The 6,430-nt window shown below is 42.7% G+C and overlaps 1 protein-coding gene across 4 annotated transcripts in view; it reads right to left on the bottom strand.

The window, feature by feature from the left end:
- LOC109514404 (ETS-related transcription factor Elf-2-like) overlaps positions 1–6,077 on the bottom strand; it is a 31,818-nt gene extending 25,741 nt beyond the window's left edge. For 3 of the 4 annotated variants that reach the window (XM_019867488.1, XM_019867486.1, XM_019867485.1), the window contains exon 1: positions 5,778–6,077. The gene's annotated coding sequence lies outside the window, so the exon portion shown is untranslated. The remainder of the gene's footprint in view (positions 1–5,777) is intronic. The other variant, XM_019867487.1, reaches the window with a different exon arrangement.
- Between the last annotated feature and the right edge of the window lie 353 nt (positions 6,078–6,430).

The raw sequence follows: 6,430 nt of genomic DNA on the forward strand, positions 1-6,430 counted from the left end.
GGGCCTCACGCCGCTGGTCGATGATGTTTAGTGTCCTCTCTGATATCCAGGGCTTTCTCGGGAAGGATCGTGAGCGTCCGAGGACATTGTGAGCAGACTGGAGGACACTTTCCTTGAAGGCCACCCAGTCTGTCAGTTTGTCAGGGGCCAGGGCATCGAGAGTGCGGCGGATGGAGCAACTGAAGTCTGTGGCGATGTTGGGGTCGCTGAGTCGGGAGGAGTCGGGGCGAGGCAGAGTCTTGTGCTGGATGGCTCGGAGCTTTAGCTTAAGCTGGGCCACCAGCAGACGATGGTCTGTGTTGCCAAGCTGTGCTCCTCTGAACACCCGGCAGTTGGTGACAAACGACTTCCAGCGTCGTGAGATGAGGATGTGGTCCAACGCCTTCCTTGTTCTGCCATCTGGGCTGTACCACGTCCAGTGATGGACGCGTTTCCGGGGAAACCAGGTGTCAGCAACACAGAGGTTGTTTTGGTGGCAGAGGAGGAGGAGGCGGTTGCCATTGTCGTTTGTTGTACTGTCAACAAAGGTGGTGCCGACAGGTGAGCCAGGGGACCGATCACTGCTGGATAGAGTGGCGTTGGCGTCAGTGAGGATGATGGTGATGTCGTGTGGTGGGGCTTGGTCGACAGCCTGGTGGAGTTGGTCGTAGAACGCGTCCTTCGCTTCCTCATCAGCGACGTCAGTGGGGGCGTAGGCGACTATAACAGTCATCTTGCCGTGATGGTGGAGGAAGCGTGCAGACAGTAGTCTGTCGCTTATGGGCGTCCAGCTGATGAGGGACCTCCGGAGGGCTTTTGGAATGGCAAGAGCCACACCGTAAAGGCCGGTCCGACTCTCGGGGCCACTCCAGATGTAGCAATGGTTGCCTGCTGTTGTTTCGCCATTGCCTTGCCATCGCACTTCACAGAGCCCTGCCAGGCTGATGTTATAACGACAGAGCTCTCGGGACAGCAGGGTGGCAGCTCCGGGGCGAAGGAGGGGTGACTGTCAATTGTTTGGCTTCTGATAGCAAACAACCATCTCTAGGGTTTACAGAGAATGGTCCGAAAAAGAAAAAATATCCAGTGAGCGGCAGTTCTGTGGGCGGAAATGCCTTGTTGATGCCAGAGGTCAGAGGAGAATGGCCAGACTGGTTTGAGCTGACAGAAAGGCAACAGTGACTCAAATCACCACCCATTCCAAAGAAGGTAGGCAGAAGAGCATCTCTGAACGCACAGTCCGTCGAACTTTGAGGCAGATGGGCTACAGCAGCAGAAGACCACGCCGGGTGCCACTCCTTTCAGCTAATAACAGGAAACTGAGGCTACAATTTGCACAAGCTCATCGAAATTGGACAATAGAAGATTGGAAAAACGTTGCCTGGTCTGATGAGTCTCAATTTCCGCTGCGACATTCGGATGGTAGGGTCAGAATTTGGCGTCAACAACATGAAAGCATGGATCCATCCTGCCTTGTATCAACGGTTCAGGCTGGTGGTGGTGGTGTAATGGTGTGGGGAATATTTTCTTGGCACTCTTTGGGCCCCTTGATATATATATATATACACACACACACACACACACACACACACACACACACACACATATATATATATGCGCGTTTGTAGTTTTGTACAAATGTACGCACACACGCAGATGTGCACTCACATTGTGAGGAAGAAGTATGAGGATCCTTTGGAACCCTTACGTTTCAGCAGAAAATTGGTCAAAAATCATGTAAATCACAAGAATAAACACAGTCAACTGAAAACTTTTACCACACAAACAATTATATGTTTTCATATTCTTACACAGCAACGCATGCAAACATTCACAGGACAGGGAGGAAAAAGTAAGTGATCCCTTGGATTTAATACGTGGTTGACTACATGTTTGCTGTAGTTGCAGATCAGATGTGAAAACCGATTAGGATGATTTCTGGACCATTGCTCCGAGAAAAGGGGGGAAAAAACTGTTGCAGTTTCTCAAGATTCTTGGGTATTCTTGTGAGTAGCTTTTGAGGTAAGGCCTCATGATGTCAATTGGTTTTGAGGTCAGTCAGTGTTTGACTAGGTCACTCCAGAACACTTTCTTCAGAAGCCACTTTGCTGTTCATTCTCTTCTGCTTTATGGATTGCTGACCTGTTGGAACACCCATCCTCTCTCCTTTGAGCTTCAATTGTCGGACAGATGGCCTCAAGTTCATCTATCTGGATAAACTTGTGAACTCATTTTCCCAGTGCTTGACAGCAAGCTCTCCATGGCCTTAGAAACAAAGCACATCTGAGCCATGCCATTCGTACTTTTATTTCTTTACCTTGAGTGGCAAAATATTTACAGATTATTTGTTTTTATTTCAGACTGTATTCTGCGGGGCTGTTCATTCTCTTTTCTGCCGCAACACATTTTAAATTGCTGTTCATAGACAGTTACACCCCGCTGTCAATCAAATGCGGTTCCAGCAAGACTTGTGAGAAAATTTGGCAGTCAGATTACTCATTTATTCTGGTGCTTCATGATAACGTTTAATAATAGTTTCGAGCCTGTTTAGAGCGGAATAGCATTCGCATGTCTTCCCCCTGTCCTCCTTTCACATAAATGTCAATTTTTCGCCACCATGAAGGATTGGGGACTTCTAGAAGAGCAGCTGCTGTTTAAGAACCAAACGACATCGCCAGCAAGCCACGGACAATGTGCTATCATCGACAAACGTAATCACCATTGGTTGTTCGTGGCCAGATCTTATGTCAGCCAATCACAAGTCACGGTACTTACAGACTCACTAGCAAATTGCAAGTTATGGTCACCTATTCACTGCGGTTGATGGACAACGACTGCATAGAGCAATCCATATCAATCTGCCAGTGAATCAAATAACCTATCCCGGATGTCTCGCCATCTCCGGACCAACTCTCTAAGATGATAAGTCAACAGAGACGTTGGCATGTGCCGGTGATTTCTGTAAGTCATCAGCGGACGCTTTAAGGTTGTTGTTGTTTAAAAACTTTTTTAACTTGAGCATTCTGCCCTGTGCTCTTGCAGTCATCTCTACAGGATGGTCACTTCTTGGAAGAGAATCAACAGTGCTGAACTTTCTCCATTCATAGGATTTTTTTCTAACTGAACTGATGAACATGAACAATGTCAGAGATACTTTGGTAACCTTTATCTATTTTTATAGAAGTTTATATCTGAAGTCCTGACCTCAACATGATTGCGATGTTGTGGCATGACATCAAGACAGTTATTCACACCGAGGAATCTTGCTGAAGTGCAACAGTTTTGTAAAGAGGAATGGTCAAAAATTCCTCCTGGTCATTATGCACATTTGATCTGCAACTACAAGAAATGGCCGATAGCGTGGGGTCAACCAGCAATTAAATCCATCGGTTCACTTCCTTTTTCCTCCTCGTCCTGTGAATATGCAAACGCTATTTTCAATAAAAATATGACAACACACTGTTTGTATGACATTACTTTAAGCAGACACTGTTTATTCTTGCTATTTAGATGACAAGATGAGCGTTTCTATCCAATTTATGCAGAAATGTAAGAAATCGCAAAAGGTTCACTTACACTTTCCTTCTATTGTGCAAACCCAATTCCAATGAGTTTGGGACGTTGGAATTATGAAAAAAAAAACTTTGCCCTCATATTCAAATTTTTGGGAAAGAGTCTGTAAATGAAAACAGAATACAATGATTTGCAAGTCATGTTCAACCTGTATTTAATTTGATACCCTACAAAGACATTTAATGTTCACACTGGAACTTTGTTTTTTGCAAATAATCATCAAGTTTGAATTTTATGATTTGCAAATCATTGTAGTCCATTTTTATTTTCAGACCTTTTCCAAAATAATTGAAAATGTAAAACTGTATTTATTTCCATAGTTCCATTCAAAAAGATTATAGATTCAGGGCCCACAATTTTAACAATTTCAATTATTACTTTATTTTTTTCATAATTATGGCTTCCAGCTCCTGAAACCCATGAAAACAGAGATTCAAAAAATTCCAATACTGTCAAGAAGTCACCATGTACTTCTCACAGTTTCTGCAGGGGAAAAAAGACAGAAATTAATCAATCAAAATATTTTGCTGTTGGCAGGGGCCAAGTCCTGCTGGAAGATGAAATCTGTATCTCCATACACATCCTCAGCAGATGGAAAGAGGAAGTTCTCTAAAACATTCTGGTACACTGTTGCAGTGACCTTAGATTTAAGAAAGAGTTAACCAATGCCTGCACTGAGCATAGGACCCCAAATCATGACTGTGATTGGGGATATTTCACACAGGATCTCAAGCAGCATTGAGTTCTGAGCCTCACCAGTCTTCCTCCAAACCCTTGGACCTTGATTCTAAAATGAAAGACACACTTTCATGGGATAAGAGCATCTCAGACTACTGGCCAACAGTCCAGTTCTTCTTCTCCTTGGCCCAGTTGAGACGCTTCCGATGTTGACTCAGGCTCAGAAGTGTCTTGACACAAAAAACCCGACAGTTTTAGCCCACTTCCAGGAAGTGTCTGAATATGGTGGTTTTTGAAGCGGTGACTCCCACCCCATTAAGCTTTTTCTAGATCTCAGCTAGGTTGTTGAATCTTCTGTTTGATAAACCAGTGAAGCCCACTGTAAGATCTCTTACTGGTACATCTTCTGCCACATTTTGCCCTTTAACTAGACTTTCCATTGATATGCTTGGACCCAGCACTATGTGATAAGCCATTCTCCTTAGCTATGAATTTCTGTGGCTTACATATTCTATTCCAGAAGACCAGACTGGAGGGTATCAGTCTGGTCTTCTGGCTAGTTGTCAAGTCTACAGTCTTCTCTGTATTGAAATGAACTCAGACAATTGAACCAAACTGGAGCAATGTAATAAAACCTGTGACACTCAGTTTAAAACATTCATGCTCCACAAAATTTGGTCTAATTCCTAATTCAATTTTTTCGAATTCCTTTTTTTTTTTAATTTTATGAGCTGGAAACACAAATGATATAAGAATTAACCAAAAAAATATATATACTTTCAATAGTTTAAATTGTGGGCCCTGAATCTACAATCTCTGAATGTTTAACTTTTTTAAAAATTATGGACATATTTAAACTTTTCCACGATACTCAAAATTTTTGGAAAGGGTCTGAATGTTAACTGTCACACAACGTCCCAACTTCATTGGAATTGGGTTTGTCGATACACAAGTGGGTTTCTAACATATATTTCCAATTCTGCACAACAGATGGTAAATTGTTAAAACAGCGCTCTTATCAAAAGGAAATAATTTGAACACACCCGACGGATTTAATACTTTGAATCAACTGAAGTTCACTGTTGTTTCAATGTCAACAGAACCTTTCACTGGCATCGGTTAAGAGTTGTATTAAATAACATCACTTCACCGTGTTCACTAGCACTAAAATGATGAAGGATGAAGTCTATGGCAACTTAATGTTTATTTTCCGTACGGCACGGTTCTGCTGCTACCTGACACTGAGCCAACATCACCAACTACTTAGCAAGGATGTAACAACGGTTGGTCAAATAAGCTACGAGTGCTAAGACTATGGCCTTAAATCGTTGTAAGAATTTTACACGAGATATATATTGACTTGTTAGTCTACATTTCTTGTGATAGCACACAACGTAGCGCTGTTAGCGTTAGCAATTAGCTCCCTTACGTGCTACTGAGCGTTCTATAATACTGAAGTCCTTGGGGAGAAAGAGCAGCAAAATAATGTTGTAAGAAACCGAGACATGCATTCGCAACCCATCCATGTGCCATTAATTTCCTCTTACCTTGATTTGCTGTGCAATCAGAAAGGACGCTCCACAGCTAACGCTACCAGGGCCTGATTTAGCCGTAAGTTGAGAGCGCAAAAAAAAGAAGAAAATTTCTCTTGACTAAACAATGTTTTATAATTCCTCTGCCCCTCGAAACATTTTGAAGACGGTACTCGAACCCGCGTTTGACTCCGGATTACAAGGTTGCATGCATGCCTTACTTATGTTTTGGTTTGTGTCAGTACTTTGCTACCATGTAGCTTTCCGGCGCGCACTGAGTCTCGCAGCTAAACGGATACTGCGGGTCAACGAGTCGACCGCCGTGACGTCACGAGTACAAGCCCCATTATCGCAATCAGAATATTAAGAGCTTGGCACAAATTTCCTGGAAACGAGCACAGAAAATGTATCTGAAATTGTTCTTTTAATAAATGAGAGTGAACCATGGCGCACATACATTTAAATCTGAGGAGAGAATTATTATGGGGTTATGATGAATTATTCAAATTTGTATCTATTATTTGGGAATATGTCCTGAAATAATTTTGAGTCTTGCCAGAGTTAACCTGGCAAAAGAACGAATTTGTATGCACTTTCCACATTAGTTTTTTAATGTATTGTATGGATCTGTCTGATCAATCCTAGTACAGTACCGGTACTACCATTAA

Source organism: Hippocampus comes, unplaced genomic scaffold (genome assembly GCF_001891065.2).
Source record: "Hippocampus comes isolate QL1 unplaced genomic scaffold, H_comes_QL1_v1.1 scaffold2, whole genome shotgun sequence".
Taxonomy (NCBI): Eukaryota; Metazoa; Chordata; class Actinopteri; order Syngnathiformes; family Syngnathidae; genus Hippocampus; species Hippocampus comes.